The sequence below is a fragment of the Hyperolius riggenbachi genome, chromosome 2 (assembly GCF_040937935.1).
Source record: "Hyperolius riggenbachi isolate aHypRig1 chromosome 2, aHypRig1.pri, whole genome shotgun sequence".
Taxonomy (NCBI): domain Eukaryota; kingdom Metazoa; phylum Chordata; class Amphibia; order Anura; family Hyperoliidae; genus Hyperolius; species Hyperolius riggenbachi.
Genome location: NC_090647.1, coordinates 91,106,034 through 91,125,700, shown reverse-complemented (window position 1 = coordinate 91,125,700; position 19,667 = coordinate 91,106,034). Strand labels below are relative to the sequence as shown.

The 19,667-nt window shown below is 49.7% G+C and overlaps 1 protein-coding gene across 2 annotated transcripts in view; it reads right to left on the bottom strand.

The window, feature by feature from the left end:
• FRY (FRY microtubule binding protein) overlaps positions 1–16,355 on the bottom strand; it is a 578,021-nt gene extending 561,666 nt beyond the window's left edge. Inside the window, exon 1 of one of the 2 annotated variants that reach the window (XM_068267046.1) lies at positions 16,339–16,355. The gene's annotated coding sequence lies outside the window, so the exon portion shown is untranslated. Of the gene's footprint in view, positions 1–16,077; positions 16,166–16,338 lie in introns of those variants that run through there. The other variant, XM_068267044.1, reaches the window with a different exon arrangement.
• Between the last annotated feature and the right edge of the window lie 3,312 nt (positions 16,356–19,667).

The window sequence follows — 19,667 nt, the reverse complement described above, 5'->3', positions numbered from 1 at the left end:
CCGATGCGGATTCCGCCGCTCTGCCTAAGCGGCATGCAGCGTTTTTTCCGCGTTGTGACGCCATGCTGGACGCGGAAACAGCCGCCTCGCCTTGAGAGACAGCGGCTTTTCCGCGTTTCATCACACCCACTCATCTTTGCAGAATTGTTGTAATTCAGCTTTATTTGAGGGTTTTCTAGCATGAACCGCCTTTTTAAGGTCATGCCAAAACATCTCAATAGGATTCAGGTCAGGACTTTGACTAGGCCACTCCAAAGTCTTCATTTTGTTTTTCTTCAGCCATTCAGAGGTGGATTTGCTGGTGTGTTTTTGGTCATTGTCCTGCTGCAGCACCCAAGATCGCTTCAGCTTGAGTTGACGAACAGATGGCTAGACATTCTCCTTCAGGATTTTTTGGTAGACAGTAGAATTCATGGTTCCATCTATCACAGCAAGCCTTCCAGGTCCTGAAGCAGCAAAACAACCCCAGACCATCACACTACCACCACCATATTTTACTGTTGGTATGATGTTCTTTTGCTGAAATGCTGTGTTACTTCTACACCAGATGTAACGGGACACGCACCTTCCAAAAAGTTCAACTTTTGTCTCGTCGGTCCACAAGGTATTTTCCCAAAAGTCTTGGCAATCATTGAGATTTTTTTTAGCAAAATTGAGACGAGCCTTAATGTTCTTTTTGCTTAAAAGTGGTTTGCGCCTTGGATATCTGCCATGCAGGCCGTTTTTACCCAGTCTTTTTCTTATTCTGGAGTCGTGAACACTGACCTTAATTGAGGCAAGTGAGGCCTGCAGTTCTTTAGATGTTGTCCTGGGGTCTTTTGTGGCCTCTCGGATGAGTTTTCTCTGCGCTCTTGGGGTAATTTTGGTCGGCCGGCCACTCCTGGGAAGGTTCATCACTGTTCCATGTTTTTGCCATTTGTGGATAATGGCTCTCACTGTGGTTCGCTGGAGTCCCAAAGCTTTAGAAATGGCTTTATAACCTTTACCAGACTGATAGATCTCAATTACAGTACTTTTGTTCTCATTTGTTTCTGAATTTGTTTCGATCTTGGCATGATGTCTAGCTTTTGAGGTGCTTTTGGTCTACTTCTCTATGTCAGATAGCTCCTATTTAAGTGATTTCTTGATTGAAACAGGTGTGGCAGTAATCAGACCTGGGGGTGACTACAGAAATTGAACTCAGGTGTGATAAACCACAGTTAAGTTATTTTTTTAACAAGGGGGGCAATCACTTTTTCACACAGGGCCATGTAGATTTGGAGTTTTTTTCTCACTAAATAATAAAAACCATCATTTAAAACTGCATTTTGTGTTCAAAGTTTTTGATGAGCAGAAACATTTAAGTGTGACAAACATGCAAAAGAATAAGAAATCAGGAAGGGGGCAAATAGTTTTTCACACCACTGTAGTGTATGGGCAGCTTAGCTGATTCCCTTAATATTAATCCCTTCTTGATGCCTAGACCTCTTTTTTCTTAATAAAAATAACACAACTACACACTGTGCATGTAGCTTACCCCTTCCTGATGCCTAAGGCCCGGTTCACACTTGCGGTGGCCCTCCGGAATCGCCGTGCCGGAGCCGCACCGCTTGCAGAACGGACGGAACGGACGCACGGCATAGCAATGAAAGCCTATGCGTCCGTTCACATGCGTCCGTTCTGCCGAACCGGAGCCGGACCGGATCCGGGCCGGATCCGGACTCCGGCCTCCGTTCCAACATGCGCTATTTTTTCATCCGGCTCCTCCGGCAGCCGTATCCGGGGCGGAGCCGGACTGCACCATCCGGCCAATACAAACCAATGGGAACCGGAGAGCGCACAACACACTGGCTGAGAAATCCGGATGTTCTACCCCACTTCCTATGGGGATTGTTGCGGCGATATTGGATGGGGACACATGGGCAAGCATTTTGGAGTGGAGCAGCACAGCTGGATCCGGATCCGGAGATGTTGGCAGCATGTCGCAGGTGGAGGTGAGTGCTAAACAGCAGAGGGCCTGATTCCACAGGTCCCCCTTCTGCTGACCTCCCAGACCCCAACATTTTTTTTGTTTTTAACGTTACTTTTGCCAAACGGATCCGGATCGCATCCTGATGGACACCTGATGCAACCTGACCGGATCCGGATCAGAACCGTACGGTTCCGATCCGGATCCGGTCCGGATCCGGTCAGGTCATCCGGTCCGTTTGGCAAACAACCGCAAGTGTGAACGGGGCCTTACTCCAATCTCTTCTCTCAGGCACCTTTTACACTTGCTGCAGTGCTATGTTCAAAGTGGACCTGAACTCTTGCACAGGACAGAATGAAAACATAGAGAAATGCACCCTGTATGTATTTTGAGAGTTTAGCCTGTTTAATTCCCCCTCATTTGTGTCTAATCACAAGTTGACTGTGATTGCAATTTGACCTCTCTCCTGTGTCACATGACTGCCACGGCAGATAAGCTCATTTGCAAGTACAGGATGTTAACAATATGGCTGCTTCCATGAGTCAAGAAGTAGAAACAGCGATGATGTATTTTAGGATTTGTATCAGCCGTAACAAAGAAATGTTTTTTCTTTACCGGTTATTATGCTGTTGTGTATCTTTTAGAGCAGAGAGTACGTTCCGAGTTCAGGTCCACTTTAACATCCTGTGCTTTAAAATGAGCTGCCTTATCTGCCTTATCTGCCATAGCAGTCATGTGACACAGGGGAGAGATTAAATAACAACTTGTGATTAGACACAGATAAGGGAGAATTAGACAGGCTAAGCTCTCCAGGGTGCATTTCTCTACGTTTTCCTTCTGTCCTGTGCAAGAGTTCAGGTCCACTTTAAGAATCGCACTGCTCCACTCCCAATGAGTCGCACTGTTAAATCAGTGAGGTAAACTTTACATTGAAAGTATACCTCACTACCGGGGTTAATGCACACGACGCAAAGGTAACGTTTATAGTGCTGCGACGGGACCCGCTGCAACACTTCATAACGTGTTCAGTGTGATAGCGACGGGATGCAGCGATTTTGTGCAACACGATGTGACATACCAGCGCAAGTATAAAAGTGGCCCTAAATAATGTCTTCCCCACTTAGCCTCTTCCTCATTTCTTACCTTTACTTCTCCCCTTAACTTTAACTATTGACAGATGCATGTCCTTTATCATCTTAAAGTGAACCTCCGGACTAAAAATCTACTCAGCAGAACTGAAAAGGCTTGGTGTTTCTTTAACAGTTTCACAGCCTCAGAACTTTGTTTTTCTTACCAAAGCATCATTTTTAGCTGCATTTTTAGCTAAGCTCCACCCCATCAAAGAAATCTGCCGAGGCGGTTTTTCCCTGATGCTGTGCAAAGCATGATGGGATTTCTTATGTTGTTATTCACGTTGCCTAGCAACTGGGAGGGTGATCCGCACACAGGACAGTTGGAACTGTGTCTCATGCTCCCTGTCACCTCCTTTCAACCAAAAAGATGGCTGCCATCATGAAATCAAACATTTGCCTGTTCATTTAAAACAGTGTGGGTAACAGATTATATTACCTATCTATTTTAATTTACATAACTAATGTAACTTAATGACAGCATGTTTGTTTAGGCTGGAGTTCCTCTTTAAACAGCTATTGTAACTACCTCTTTAACGTTACCCTCGTTCTAATGCCTAGCTATAACCTCTTTAAAGAGAACCCGAGGTGTGTTTAAAGAATGTTATCTGCATACAGAGGCTGGATCTGCCTATACAGCCCAGCCTCTGTTGCTATCCCAAACCCCCCTAAGGTCCCCCTGCACTCTGCAATCCCTCATAAATCACAGCCGTGCTGTGAGGCTGTGTTTACATCTGTAGTGTCAGTCTCAGCTGCTCCCCCGCCTCCTGCATAGCTCCGGTCCCTGCCCCCGTCCCTTCCCTCCAATCAGCAGGGAGGGAAGGGATGCAGGCGGGGACTGGAGTTCTGCAGGAGGCGGGGCGAGCAGCAGACTGACACTATAGAGATAAACACAGCCAGCTCTGACAAGCTGTTTGTCAGCAGCGTGGCTGTGATTTATGAGGGATTGCAGAGTGCAGGGGGACCTTAGGGGGGGTTGGGATAGCAACAGAGGCTGGGCTGTATAGGCAGATCCAGCCTCTGTATGCAGATAATATTCTTCAAACCCACCTCGGGTTCTCTTTAACCTATTAACTAAAGCTAATCTGTTTGCTCTGTAAAAGGGCTGCAGAAGATGTAGTAAATATATAATTACTAAACAGTAATATTAATCTCTCCTTACCCACCCCTCTTATCTATATACAGTATATCATACAGTAACTCAAACAGATAGAGACTGGCCATGTCTCCAGTGCCAAACATTTAAATTCTGTAATAGCCAAATGCCCAGCATGAAAATAAACCCCCCAAAACCAGAAACATGATTTGGCCATATAGCAAAACAATACAAACTGCTGGTACTAAAATCCACTGATCTGTTAATAGCTAGTTAATAATCTGTTAATAACTGATCTGTTCTCCTGTTCTCACTAGGGCAATTAGTGGGTGATTCTCGCTAATCGCCGAAGAGCCGGCACTTTTTAAAGCACTAGTGCAATAGAAACCTAATGGCAGTGATCTCACTGCCGCGATTGCCACCGATTGCAGGCGTTTCGCGATTAATGACAATCGCACGTGTTACCTGCAGCATTTTGCCGCGATTCTAGAGCGATGGCGGTACAGTGCTTTTACAAGCGCTGATCATGATTATCGGGGATCACGGACGTGTACAGTGATTTTACCGAGCTAATCGCGGTAAAATAACCAGCGCAAAGCGGTAGTGCTAACCGCTACCGATTTGTGCTTTTTAAGTGTGAATGGGCCCTTAAACTGAAGGTGTCCCATTTGTGGGAAAAAGGTCATAACATTACCGAGTTTCAGACTAACTCCTCTTTCTTCAACACACTTTATCATTGTTTGTATAGAATCAAGGATATGATTTATTGGTAGAAGCAGAAAATTGTAAGCAAATCAGTCAGGCTGAATTAAATACAACAGTTTAACTTATAAAATAAATAATGGAGTGAGTCAAGACTGCCTACTATCACCGATTTTGTACAATCTAACAGCAGAGATATTGATTAGAAGCAGGGCCGGCCTTAGGTTTCACAGCGCCCTGAGCGTAACCAGATTTTGGTGCCCCCCCCCCCCCCAAATTCATCCTCTTCGCGTGTGAGCGCACCCCTTTTAGTGTATTTAGGCAGCAGATCCCCCCCATTAGTTTATCTAGCAGCAGAAGCATATTCCCCCTTTAGCGTAGGGAGGTTGGGGAGCCTTACTCTTTGCTGGTCAGTCTTCTCTTCTTACTGTCTGCAGAGCAGTCTGCAGACTTAGTGCCAGTGTAGGTGCCAGGATTCAGGGAGCAGGAGAGGAGAAGGACTCGTCGTCACTCAGGACATTGTCACAGGGCTGAGTGGCACACGTGCTGCGCGCTTCTCTGCAGCAGCCTGAGGCTCAGCGTGCCTCCGTCCATCCTGATTCCTGACATATAGCTATAAGTCCCCCCCAGTATAGGTAGCCAGGCATAGGTGATCCAGTAAAGGTAGCCAGCTATAGATCCCCCCCAGTATAGGTTAGCCATGTAGGTGCCCCCAGTATAGGTAGCCAGTATACTTGCCCCAGTATAGGTTAGATAGGCATTTGTCCCAGCTATAGATTAGATAGGTAGCTGCCCCCAGTGTATAGGTTAGATAGGTAGCTGCCCCAGTATAGATTAGATAGGTAACTGCCCCCAGTATAGATTAGATAAGTAGATACCCCCAGTATAGATTAGATAGGTAGCTGCCCCCAGTATAGATTAGATAGGTAGCTGCCCCCAGTATAGGTTAAATAGGTAGCTGCCCCCAGTATAGATTAGATAGGTAGCTGCCCCAGTATAGGTTAGATAGGTAGGTACCCCCAGTATTGGCTAGATAGGTAGCTGCTCCCAGTATAGGTTAGATAGGTAGCTGCCCCCAGTATAGATTAGATAGGTAGCTGCCCCCAGTATAGGTTAAATAGGTAGCTGCCCCCAGTATAGATTAGATAGGTAGCTGCCCCAGTATAGGTTAGATAGGTAGGTACCCCCAGTATTGGCTAGATAGGTAGCTGCTCCCAGTATAGGTTAGATAGGTAGCTGCCCCCAGTATAGATTAGATAGGTAGCTTCCCCCAGTATAGGTTAGATAGGTAGCTGCCCCCAGTATAGATTAGATAGGTAGCTGCCCCCAGTATAGGTTAGATAGGTAGCTGCCCCCAGTATAGGTTAGATAGGTAGTTGCTCCCAGTATTGGTTAGATAGGTAGCTTCCCCCAGCGTAGGTTAGATAGGTAGCTGCCCCCAGTATAGATTAGATAGGTAGCTGCCCCCAGTATAGGTTAGATAGGTAGGTGCCCCCAGTATTGGCTAGATAGGTAGGTGCCCCCAGTATTGGCTAGATAGGTAGCTGCCCCCAGTATAGATTAGATAGATAGGTGCCCCCCAGGATAGGTTAGATAGGTAGGTGCCCCCCAGGATAGGTTAGATAGGTAGGTGCCCCCCAGGATAGGTTAGATAGGTAGGTGCCCCCAGTATTGGCTAGATAGGTAGCTGCCCCCAGTATAGATTAGATAGATAGGTGCCCCCCAGGATAGGTTAGATAGGTAGGTGCCCCCCAGGATAGGTTAGATAGGTAGGTGCCCCCCAGGATAGGTTAGATTAGGTAGGTGCCCCTAGGATAGGTTAGATAGGTAGCTGCCCCCCAGTATAGATTAGATAGGTAGCTGCCCCCAGTATAGGTTAGATAGGTAGGTGCCCCCAGTATTGGCTAGATAGGTAGGTGCCCCCAGTATTGGCTAGATAGGTAGCTGCCCCCAGTATAGATTAGATAGATAGGTGCCCCCCAGGATAGGTTAGATAGGTAGGTGCCCCCCAGGATAGGTTAGATAGGTAGGTGCCCCCAGTATTGGCTAGATAGGTAGCTGCCCCCAGTATAGATTAGATAGATAGGTGCCCCCCAGGATAGGTTAGATAGGTAGGTGCCCCCCAGGATAGGTTAGATAGGTAGGTGCCCCCCAGGATAGGTTAGATAGGTAGGTGCCCCCCAGGATAGGTTAGATTAGGTAGGTGCCCCTAGGATAGGTTAGATAGGTAGCTGCCCCCCAGTATAGATTAGATAGATAGGTGCCCCCCAGGATAGGTTAGATAGGTAGGTGCCCCCCAGTATAGATTAGATAGATAGGTGCCCCCCAGGATAGGTTAAATAGGTAGGTGCCCCCCAGGATAGGTTAGATAGGTAGGTGCCCCCAGTATTGGCTAGATAGGTAGCTGCCCCCAGTATAGATTAGATAGATAGGTGCCCCCAGGATAGGTTAGATAGGTAGGTGCCCCCCAGGATAGGTTAGTGCCCCCCAGTATAGATTAGATAGATAGGTGCCCCCAGGATAGGTTAAATAGGTAGGTGCCCCCCAGGATAGGTTAGATAGGTAGGTGCCCCCCAGGATAGGTTAGATAGGTAGGTGCCCCCCAGGATAGGTTAGATTAGGTAGGTGCCCCCCAGGATAGGTTAGATAGGTAGGTGCCCCCCAGGATAGGTTAGATTAGGTAGGTGCCCCCAGGATAGGTTAGATAGGTAGCTGCCCCCCAGTATAGATTAGATAGATAGGTGCCCCCCAGGATAGGTTAGATAGGTAGGTGCCCCCCAGAATAGATTAGATAGATAGGTGCCCCCCAGGATAGGTTAAATAGGTAGGTGCCCCCCAGGATAGGTTAGATAGGTAGGTGCCCCCCAGGATAGGTTAGATAGGTAGCTGCCCCAGGATAGGTTAGGTAGGTGCCCCCCATGATGGAGGGGGGAGCCGCAGCCGCGGGGGGGGGGGGGGGGCAGTCCGACCTCTCCCTCCCTTCCTCTCCGGGCCACCCTCCGTGCTCCCCCCTCAGACTGCAGCAGAGAGAACAACTCACCTCCCTGGTTCCGGTCGCCGGCGCCTCTCACTTGCCGCTGGTCTCCTCTTCTACTGTACATAGTTACTGATACACACTAAACTTCCTGTTAAGCAGGAAGTTTAGTGTGCATCAGTTACTATGTATAAGAGGAGACCAGCGGCAAGTGAGAGGCGCCGGCGACCGGAACCAGGGAGGTGAGTTGTTCTCTCTGCTGCAGTCTGAGGGGGGAGCACGGAGGGTGGCCCGGAGAGGAAGGGAGGGAGAGGTCGGGCTGCCCTCCCCCGGCTGCGGCTCCCCCCTCCATCACGGTGGCCGCACGGGCATGTTTGCCCCCCATGCCCCATCACCCCCAGCAGTGGCACTAGGGGGCGGGGCGGAGCGGAGTGAGACGGACCCAGCCGGGGCTCCGTATTAAAAAAAAACACATGCAGCCAAGTGGCAGGAGCGCCCCCTGGAAGCCGGCGCCCTGAGCGATCGCACCGGTCGCTCAGGTCAAAGGCCGGCCCTGATTAGAAGTACGGTATACAAGATAAAGCCCACAACAAAGTCTTTTAAAGGAATACTGTAGGGGGGTTGGGGGAAAATGAGTTGAACTTACCCGGGGCTTCTAATGGTCCCCCGCAGACATCCTGTGCCTGCACAGCCACTCACCGATGCTCTGACCCCGCCTGCGTTGCCGTGTCCTCGCTCCCGCTGCTGTCACTAGGAGCGTACTGCGCATGCACAGACCATACTGGTGACCTGGTGACCTCAGCGGGAGCGAGGACACGGCAACGCAGGCGCAGTGGTTTTCCGACTTTAAAGTCTGAAATTCAAGAAGTGAACCGGAGGCGCCCCGGTGAGTGACTGCGCGGGCACAGGATGTCTGCGGGGGACCATTAGAAGCCCCGGATAAGTTTAACTCAATTTTCCCCCGACCCCCTACAGTATTCCTTTAAATGCACAATTATCAAACAACTTGACGAAGTTGGACAACTTTTGACAAGTAAAATATCACTTATAAGAGGCGACCAACGACTGATAAGACCCAGCTCAAGTCAATCCAATAGATGAACTGACTTGAGCTGCGTCTTATCAGTCGTTGGTCGCCTCTTATAAGTGATATTTTACTTGACAAAAGTTGTCCAACTTCTTCAAGTTGTTTGATAATCGTGCATTTAAAATACTTTTGTTGAGCGTGTGTGTGAGCCTTAACAAGAACAACAAATGCCTTAAAACATTAGTGATGTAAATAAAACAAAAGATATATACAGATGACATCACTCTGACACTTTACTATTGGTAAACTCAATAATGGGAGCAATGAGGAACCTCCAACATTTCCCTCGGTGCTCAAACTATAAAATCAACAAAGATAAGACAAATGACAACTTAAAAAAGCAAAAAAGTTCCTCTGAAGAAGTGTGGGGAGAAGATTAAGTATTTAGAAATAAATATCTGCAGTGGCCCACAAAGATCTTCTAAGGAGAACTATGACACCTTATTTCAACTTACAAATCTTGTCAACAAGTGGGATAAAAGGGACCCTGAGCAGCGGTGAAAAAAAGCAAATCTGGACTTACCCGGTGCTTCCTCCAGGCCCCATAGCCCACAAGGTTCCCAAGTGTCCTCTGGGTCCCCTCCGTTTTCCCGCCGCCGGCGCCATATGAAAGTCAATGGACTTCCATGTTACCATGCGTATCGCACACTATGTGAAGTGTATCATAACCGACAGCAGGCCAAATAGCGTGAACAAGCCCTTAGGGCCCGTTTCCACTAGCCGTTCTTCTTAAATAAGTACGCAGTTGAATCCTGGAAGCCGAATGGCAGCGAATCCCTTAGCCTATGGCAAGCTATTTGGACGGCGGCAGCATAACCCCCTTTGGCAGAGTTTCCCCGCGAGATTTGCCTGTGGGAAAACTCTGCGGATTCAGTCCGATTTCCGCAGTAGTGGAAATGGGCCCTCAGCCATAGACCCTTAACTAGCATGCAGATCAGGTGTTTTTGACTCAGTCCAACTGGATTAGCTGCATGCTTGTTTCAGGTGTGTGATTCAGACACTACCCATGCCAGAAAGATCAGCAGGACTGCCAGGCAACAGGTATTGTTTAAAAGGAAATAAATATGACAACCTGATTAGGCTTCCCATCTCGGGTACCCTTTAAAAAATTGTACACAGTCACAATGAGCACCCTTTCACACTTAGGGTCCTTTTTTGCACTATATCATTTGCTGTCAGTTGTAACTGAGAGTAGCAGTGCGGTCCAGTATCCATGTTTCCCTCTGGCCTCTTTCACACTATACGCTGAAAAGCCGAAGCTTTTTCACAATGCACTGCTATGGAGTAAAAACGCATTAAAATGAAATGTAACACAACGCATAGCAACACATTAAGTGTAAAAGGGCCCATACCACATTCCATTGCGTCACACAAAAATGCTGAATCTCATCGCAGAAGTCTTATACGGCTATCACACTGATTGCAGTGCAGTGCGGCGGGGCTTATCAGGACCTCGCAAAAGTATCTGTGCGTTGTCCGCGTTTAATCCAGAAGTAAGGCATACTTTTATTGTAAAGTATGCCTCATATTCCTCACTGCATGGCACTCAGTGGTAACGTGCGGTGGGACCTTTTTGCTGCAACTGTAGAAAAATCGCACCGCAATGGAATGTGTCAAGTGTAAAAGTGGCCTGAAAGTCTATGGGCTGTCCGCTGGTAATTTTTCCAGTTAAAAGTAACAGCCACTGCTAGCAATCAATGTCTCCCTTCAAGCTAATGGAGCTATGTATCTCCAATTTACCAGTAGGTCAGTTACAGGATGACTTGGAGTCGGCGGGCAGGCGCAACGCGTACAAATATACGTGTTGCCGTCCGCGATAGCGTCCTGCACCAGCGGGAATGTGTGCAAAGGTACTCGTGGCGGGCCATAGACTCCGAGTCAACAAAAACGAAACTAGCCGGTGGCGGGGGTCCAGAGGAGCCGTGAGTGACTACGAGGGCACAGGATGGCTGCAGGGGGCTGGTAAAGGCCCTGGTAAGTGAAACTCATTTTTTTTTTGAGTTTAGATTCTCTTTAATCTAGCTTGCACCTGCGCAGTAGAGCGGACCCAATCGGGCTATTTCCGCCGGAGCCCGAGCAGAAAGCCACTAGGACACATGCCTGTAGCGCCTAGCAAGGCCTTGTCGTCAGACTTTCGGGGGATTCCCACCGCTGCAACGGGGCTGAAGGGAGGACGAGTGATCCTCTTTAAGATCCAGAGACTTTCCCCTCCCAAAGTAAGTACCCCCTAGGGGCACTTTTTGTCACTTTAGGGTCGCTTTAAACGAACCTACAGTTATAAAGTTCACAAAGAATGAGCATGCGCAAAAGTTCTGGAAGTTTTTGAACAGTCGCTGTACAGGTGCTCATTCATTGTGAGTTTTAGTGAACAATCGTATGCTCGATAAGATGTATGTGTTCCCTAGTGTCACTGGCCTTATGTTTTACACGGCTTACGTCTCCATAGAGAACATATGATGCCGTGGATCAATTCAGTTTCAATCTTAGGCTAGTTACACACCAGGACGTTGCGTTTTAGGGGACGTTATGGTCGCATAACGTGCCCCTAACGCAATGCCTGGTGCTCTCTGCTGTGGACGTCAGAGTGAGCCGCGTTGTGCAGCTCACTCTGGCGTCCGTGATGCCGTGATGCGTACTCTTGGACGCATGCGGCATCACGTGGTCCCGCCCGGCCAATCGCCGCACAGAGCGGCCGCTCCAGGAAGTAAACACTGCACGTCACTGAGTGCAGTGAATATTAATTAGCCATGTGCTTGCCCGCTCTCCGCTCCTCACCAACGTTACTGAGCATGTGCAAGCAGTCTAACGCGGCTCTGCCGCTTATAAAGCACTGCATGCAGTATGTTGTCTTATGGCGCAGCGTTACTAAGTAACGCAACGTGGGCACTGTGAACAGCCCATTGATTTTTCATTGCTGTGCGGTGGGGTGCGTTACAGGCTGCTCTAACGTGCGCCTGTAACTAGAGTTGGGCGAAGTTTTGCGGAAATTCGGTTCGCCCCATAATGCACCATGGGGGTCAACTTTGACCCACTACATCACAGTCAGCAGGCCCAGTGTAGCCAATTAGGCTACACTAGCCCCTGCAGCCACTCCCCCCCCCTAATAAAAGGCAGGCAGCAGCGGCCATTAAGCTCACTCGTGTGCCTGCGTTAGTGAGAGTAGGGCGAGCTGCTGCAGACTGTCTCTCATAGGGAAAGATTAGTTGGGCTTAGCTTGTTCCTGGCTGCATACCTGTGCTGTTCAGTGAGTACACCATACCTGTTCTGTTCAGTGAGCCCACTGGATACCTGCATACCTGTTCAGTGAACCTGCCACTGCATACCTGTTCTGTGAACCCACCACTGCATACCTGTACTGTGAACCCACCACTGCATACCTGTTCAGTGAACCTGCCACTGCATACCTGTTCTGTGAACCCACCACTGCATACCTGTACTGTGAACCCACCACTGCATACCTGTTCAATGAACCTGCCACTGCATACCTGTTCTGTGAACCCACCACTGCATACCTGTTCAGTGAACCCACTACTGCATACCTGTTCAGTGAACCCACCACTGCATACCTGTTCAGTGAACCTGCCACTGCATACCTGTACTGTTCAGTGAACCCGCCACTGCATACCTGTTCTGTTCAGTGAACCCGCCACTGTATACCTGTTCTGTTCAGTGAACCTGCCACTGTATACCTGTTCTGTTCAGTGAACCCGCCACTGCATACCTGTTCTGTTCAGTGAACCCGCCACTGCATACCTGTTCTGTTCAGTGAACCCGCCACTGTATTCCTGTTCAGTGAACCCACCACTGCATACCTGTTCTGTTCAGTGAACCCGCCACTGCATACCTGTTGTGTTCAGTGAACCCGCCACTGTATACCTGTTCTGTTCAGTGATCCTGCCACTGTATACCTGTTCTGTTCAGTGAACCCGCCACTGTATACCTGTTCTGTGAACCTGCCACTGCATACCTGTTCTGTGAACCCACCACTGCATACCTTTTCTGTTCAGTGAACCCCCCACAGCACAACGCCAGCAAGGTACCACTGCCACTAATCCTCCTCCCGTGTCCACGCAGTCAAAGACAGGACGCTCCAGCGATCTCATGGTAATGTCGGACATGCAGACGTTCTTTAGTCCAACGCCTCGCCGTAGCCCTTCCGGATCCACCCTCCACCAACGCCTGGAACGGCAGGTAGCCGACTACCTGGCCTTAAGTGTGGATGTAGACACTGCTGTGAACAGCGATGAGGAACCCTTGAACTACTGGGTGCGCAGGCTTGACCTGTGGCCAGAGCTGTCCCAATTTGCCATCCAACTTCTCTCCTGCCCTGCCGCAAGCGTCCTGTCAGAAAGGACCTTCAGCGCAGCTGGAGGCATTGTCACTGAGAAGAGAAGTCGCCTAAGTCACAAAACTGTTAAGTACCTTACCTTTATCAAAATGAATGAGGCATGGATCCCGGAGGGCTGCTGCCCGCCCCAAGACTAAGTCAGTCCCCGCACACACAGCATCTCTGCCTGCACGCCGTGTGACTGGCTGCCTGGCCTGCCCCAAGAAGACTAAGTCGCTCCCAGTCCCTCCACACAGCACGTCTGCCTGCAGGCCGCTTGACTACCTTCTCCGCCACCACCAACAGGGTCCGGGACTCCAGGCGGATTGCTGAATTTTTTAGGCCGCTGCTAGCAGTAATGTTTCTGGTGCGTGTACATGACTGCCTAATTTTTCTGGCTGCACTGCGGGCAGCTGCAACAACAAAAGAAAAGGCATGTACATGCGCCCATTCCCCTTCGTGATCATTACCTTGCCGTGGTGAAGGGGCTTGCGTATCACAATGAAGCAATGACCGGCGCCTAGATGAGTGTCTCGGGGGGCACACCCACGATAATAAGGTCGTTGCCTCATTGTGGTCAGACCAAATTTGATCAGCTGGACAGTCACTGTTCTGTCATTCAGCTACATCAGCCAGGCGACCATATGGGCTGTAAAGCCACCAAAACCTGCACTCTCGCCATGGTGCGCACCAGTCCAGCACGGCCGTCACTACACAAACAGCTATTTGCAGTGCGTTACATGGTGAGTTTGGTGTGTCAGTGTGAAGCAGTACCTTAATTACACTACCTGATTGATGTATACACATGCAAGATGTTTTAAAGCACTTTAGGCCTGTCATTTAGCATTCAATGTGATTTCTACCCTTAAAACGCTGCTTTGCGTCAAATCCAGATTTTTCCCGGGGACTTTTGGCATGTATCCCACTCCTCCACCTGGGGGTCCAGGTGTTAGACCCCTTGAAACATCTTTTCCATCACTTTTGTGGCCAGCATAATTTTTTTTTTTTCAAAGTTCGCATCCCCATTGAAGTCTATTGCGGTTGGCGAACGTTTACGCAAACCGAACCTTCCGCGGAAGTTCGCGAACCGAAAATCGGAGGTTCGGCCCCACTCTACCCGTAACCTCCCACTGTGAAACCAGCCTAAATGATCTTATCATACTTTCATACTCAAGGCAGTTGTCACACTGGCGTTTTCAGCACACAAAAAGTGAGAACCAATGTTAATCAATGGGCTAGTTCACCCTTGAATGCGTTTTCCTATGCAGAATAAAAACTGACAGCAGCGCAGAACTGTGTGCATTTTCCCTATCAACTACATTAGCTTCTGTGAAAAAACGCAAACGTTTGCCCAAATGCAAACACACATGGGCCCATACGCAATTTATTTTGTCACCTGAGTTATCTCCTAGGAGATAATTTTCATTTTCTTTGTAAACTAAATTTTCAGCATTTTACAATCGCAAAAGTACCCACAAGTTGGTGAAAAAAGTACCCACAAGTTGGTGAAAAAGTACTATCAAATGTATTTTGAGTATTTTCTTGCTTGTTGGTGACTTAAAAGGCGTTTTATGACAAGTTGTAAAAATATCACCCAGGAGAAAAGTCAGGAGAAAAAGTTAATTGCATATGGGCCATGGTGTGCAGAAAACCGCATGCAAAAAACTGACAGACAAGTGTGACTTGGGGCCTACGCACCTGTGATTGATGTCTCCGATTGGGTATCGGGGGCGACATCGCTGGACCAGCCAGTACAGACGCCCGACAGCTGTGTTGCTGATGATGCGTACTGTAGCTTTGCGTGGGGAAGGAGGGATAAAAGGAGCGGCACGCGTGTGATGTCACGCAGCAAAGCGGCGCCTTCAAACAAGTTGGCCGCTGATCGGGTGAGTAGATCCACTCGGTGGATCGTTGGGGGGGGGGGGGGGGGGGGGTCGAGGGCTACCGTACACAAGCTTGATTGTCGGCTGAGGTGATTTTTATCGGCCGCTTCAGCCGACTAGTCAAGCGTGTGAGGTAAACTTTTTAGTACTCAAACAGTACATTGCTATATACAGATCTACAAAGAGAACATAAAAGGTGGACATAAGAGTAAAGAGAACTGGGATTTGGTTTCAAGCAAAGGGAACTAGTGTAGTTATTGACATGAATTGTCCAATATACTCTGTAGAGCACTGCAGAAACATCCAGTGATATTGAATATTAGGACCCTGCATGTAGATAGTGAAGTACAGTGCATGAAAAATAACAGCCACGTGTTCATCAATAACAATAAAGCAGCAGCAGGAGCATCAGAAGTAAACTAGTGAGGAGCAGGTGCAGGCAGGACCAGGCTGCAGGATGGGGGCTTCTATCTCTACCCCCCCCCCCCCCCCCCCATGCTACAGTACATCTCACCACCACCCAGGCACATTACTATTATTATTGCTAATGCTGGTGGGCAGGACTGGAGTGATGGCACAAGAGTGGGTGGAAACAAAGCAATGTGCAGTGCACAGATGGAGGGAATATGGTGAGATCTTCTCCCAGCAACAAACTTGAGCCTGCCTATCCCCAGCAGCAGCCAGGAGAGCCTGTACTGCCAGGTGGTGACAATGAATGACATCCTCCATCAGCTGTGACAGAAGCCGCCCAGCCCGCCCCCTCTGTCCCCGTACAGGGCAGGATGTCAGAGGAGAGGACCATAGACTTTACTATCCCCTCCCCTAACCCCTGCTATACGTTTGATATTGTAGTGAATGTTGGCTCATTCGACGGGTAGGTTATTTCGTCGGAACACCGGCACAGCGATCCCCTTCTCTGGTGCAGCTTACCTGGATCATCAGGCGTGGGAAGAGCTGCTGTCCTGCATTGTGTGCGTTCCTAGCTATTGTATTCTTCAGCGAGCAGAGCCAGGCCCCCTCCTCTCTCCTGTCAGTGTCTGCCCCACCTCATCCAGCAAGCCTAGGCAACCGGAGCTGCAGCCCGCCCCCCCGCACCATCCTGATTGGGCTCCGAGAGCTACACCAAACACAGCACGTCAATCAGTCCTACAAACCCCACAGCAAGCCTGGGCACCGCCACTGTGTACCTACCTGCTGTCCGGCTGTGTGATCCACTGCTCTTCTGTGTGCCTACCTGCTGCCCTGCTGTGTGCCTACCTGCTGTGTGATCAACTGCCCTTCTGTGTGCCTACCTGCTGCCCTGCTGTGTGCTTCACTACCCCACTGTGTGCCTACCTGCTGCCCTGCTGTGTGCCTCACTACCCCACTGTGTGCCTACCTTCTTTCCTGCTGTGTGATCCACTGCCCTTCTGTGTGCCTACCTGCTGCCCTGCTGTGTGCCGCACTACCCCACTGTGTGCCTACCTGCTGCACCGTTGTGTGCCTACTTACTGTGTGCCTGCCTGCTGCCCTGCTGTGTGCCTACCTGCTGCACTGCTGTGTGCCTCACTACTCCACTGTGTGCCTACCTGCTGTCCTGCTGTGTGATGCACTGCCCTTCTGTGTGCCTACCTGTTGCCCTGCTGTGTGCCTCACTACCCCACTGTGTACCTACCTGCTGTCCGGCTGTGTGATCCACTGCTCTTCTGTGTGCCTACCTGCTGCCCTGCTGTGTGCCTACCTGCTGTGTGATCAACTGCCCTTCTGTGTGCCTACCTGCTGCCCTGCTGTGTGCTTCACTACCCCACTGTGTGCCTACCTGCTGCCCTGCTGTGTGCCTCACTACCCCACTGTGTGCCTACCTGCTTTCCTGCTGTGTGATCCACTGCCCTTCTGTGTGCCTACCTGCTGCCCTGCTGTGTGCCGCACTACCCCACTGTGTGCCTACCTGCTGCACCGTTGTGTGCCTACTTACTGTGTGCCTGCCTGCTGCCCTGCTGTGTGCCTACCTGCTGCACTGCTGTGTGCCTCACTACCCCACTGTGTGCCTACCTGCTGCACCGCTGTGTGCCTACCTACTGTGTGCCTGCATGCTGCCCCGCTCTGTGCCTACCTGCTGCACTGCTGTGTGCCTCACTACCCCACTGTGTGCCTTCCTGCTGTGTGATCCACTGCCCTTCTGTGTGCCTACTTGCTGCCCTGCTGTGTGCCTCACTGTCCCACTGTGCCTACCTGCTGCACTGCTGTGTGCCTACCTACTGTGTGCCTGCCTGCTGCCCTGCTGTGTGATCCACTGCCCTTCTGTGTGCCTACCTGCTGTGTGCCTCACTACCCCACTGTGTGCCTACCTGCTGCACTGCTGTGTGATCCACTGCCCTTCTGTGTGCCTACCTGTGGCCCTGCTGTGTGCCTACCTGCTGCACCCCTGTGTTCCTACCTACTGTGTGCCTGCCTGCTGCCCTGCTGTGTGATCCACTGCCCTTATGTGTGCCTACCTGCTGCTCTGCTGTGTGCCTCACTACCCCACTGTGCCTACCTGCTGCACTGCTGTTTGCCTACCTACTGTGTACCTAGCTGCTGCTCTGCTGTGTGCTCCACTGCCCCACTGTGTGCCTACCTGCTGCCTCACTGTGTTCCTACCTGCTGCCCTGCTGTGTGCTCCATTGCCCTACTGTATTCCTACCTGCTTTCCCGCTGTGTGCCTACCTGCTGTGTGCCCCACCGTGTGTCTACCTGCTGCCCTGCTGTATGCTCCATTGCCACACTGTGTTCCTACCTGCTGCCCCACTGTGTGCCTATCCTCTGTGTGCCCCACTGTGTACCTACCTGTTGCCCCACTGTGTGACTACTTGCTGCCCTGCTGTGTACCCCACTGTGCGCCTACCTGCTGCTTTGCTGTGTTCCAACCTGCTGCCCTACTGTGTTCCCAACTGTCTCACTGTGTGCCCCATTGTGTGCCTACCTGTTGCCCCACTGTGTCCCTACCTGCTGCTTCACTGTGTGCCCAACAGTGCCTACCTACTGCCCCACTGTGTGCCTACCTGGCGACTCATGCCCTGAGGAGTTTTTAGTACTGCTGTATTAGTACCAATAATATAGACATTTTCCACTGGGCCTTCCTGCAGCGTGAGTACAGAGTGTACTGCGTGTACAGAGTACACTGATCGAATAATGTCTCTAATTATCTTCAGTGGAGTTGAAAATCTATTCCCTAATCTAATGCCTCTCCAACAGTCTACAGGTAATTTTCAGGCAGAAAATTGCAAACGTATCAGTACAGACAGTCTTTGGGCTGATTCCCACTTGGGCGCTTTGCAATGCTTTGCTGATCGTTGGACCTAATGCTGCTAACTGGGGCACTATAATGGGTGGGTCAAAGGGGCCCTATGTTAACTTTTGTCCAGGGTCCTATTTTATCTGAAACCGTCCCTGATGGCATGGTACATGAGGGAGTAGGTAGGGTGAGTAGGTGAGCAATGCCCTAACCGAGTCAATACACAAGGTGGACTGCTTACTGAAGCATCAATGGGGATTGGGGACCGCTGCATATGGCTTTTCAGCAGAGGAAGTCTGTAGGCTTATTTTCTGTTTTTTTTTTGGGGGGGGGGGGGGGGGGGAGCAATCAGAAGTATATTTGTGGGAGAGCAGACAAACTGCATGCATACAGCCTTCTGGCTCATTCTGGTTTCCCCGTGCTGCATGATGGTGCAGACCAATACCCCACCATGTATATAATACACCAGATAAGACTAAACTGAAGGGCCTATTTATAAAACTGCAATATGCTAGTTTACTTATCATAGATTTACTGCTTCTCTTTCATTAATTGCTGCCATTTGCTATTCGTAATGCACAACCAAGTACACTATATAGCACAACTTATTGCTGAAGTACCATAATAGAATGTAATACTGATTTCAAAGTGGATAAATGATAAAGCCTGTCTTTGCAATTACAGAGGTGCCAGTAAAGTGTAAAATATATTAAAAACACCTTAAAATGGGGTAGGGGGGGGGGGGGGGGGGTTGGTGGACTTACCTCCCCACAGATGACACAACAGTGATATATCATACACACCATATAACGTTTATTTCTTTACTCCCGACCATCTGCAACTCGTTTCGTGGGTCAATCGCTCGCTTCCTCAGGCAAAATACAAGGGGCAGCTGTGTCAATGCCAGGACATTTATAGCGCCTCTGTCAATGTTTACAGCCTTTCGGTGTTACTGCCCTTTTTCCTGATCTACAGAGAGCGACTTGTTACGCTGAATGGGGACAGGTCTAATCTTCCTATCTGAGCATACAGTGGTTTCCTAAGGCGGCAACCCACATTTGTGAGTACGTTTCTATTGGTCTCAATCTCTAAATCGCATACCAACAATAATACACTATTTGGGGCTCTCGATTTTTCTTTCTGTCTTCACAAATGATAATAATAATAATAATAATCCGAACATTTGTATAGCGCTTTTCTCCTGTCTGACTCAAAGCGCTCAAGAGCTGCAGCCACTGGGACACGCTCAAGAGGCCACCCTGCAGTG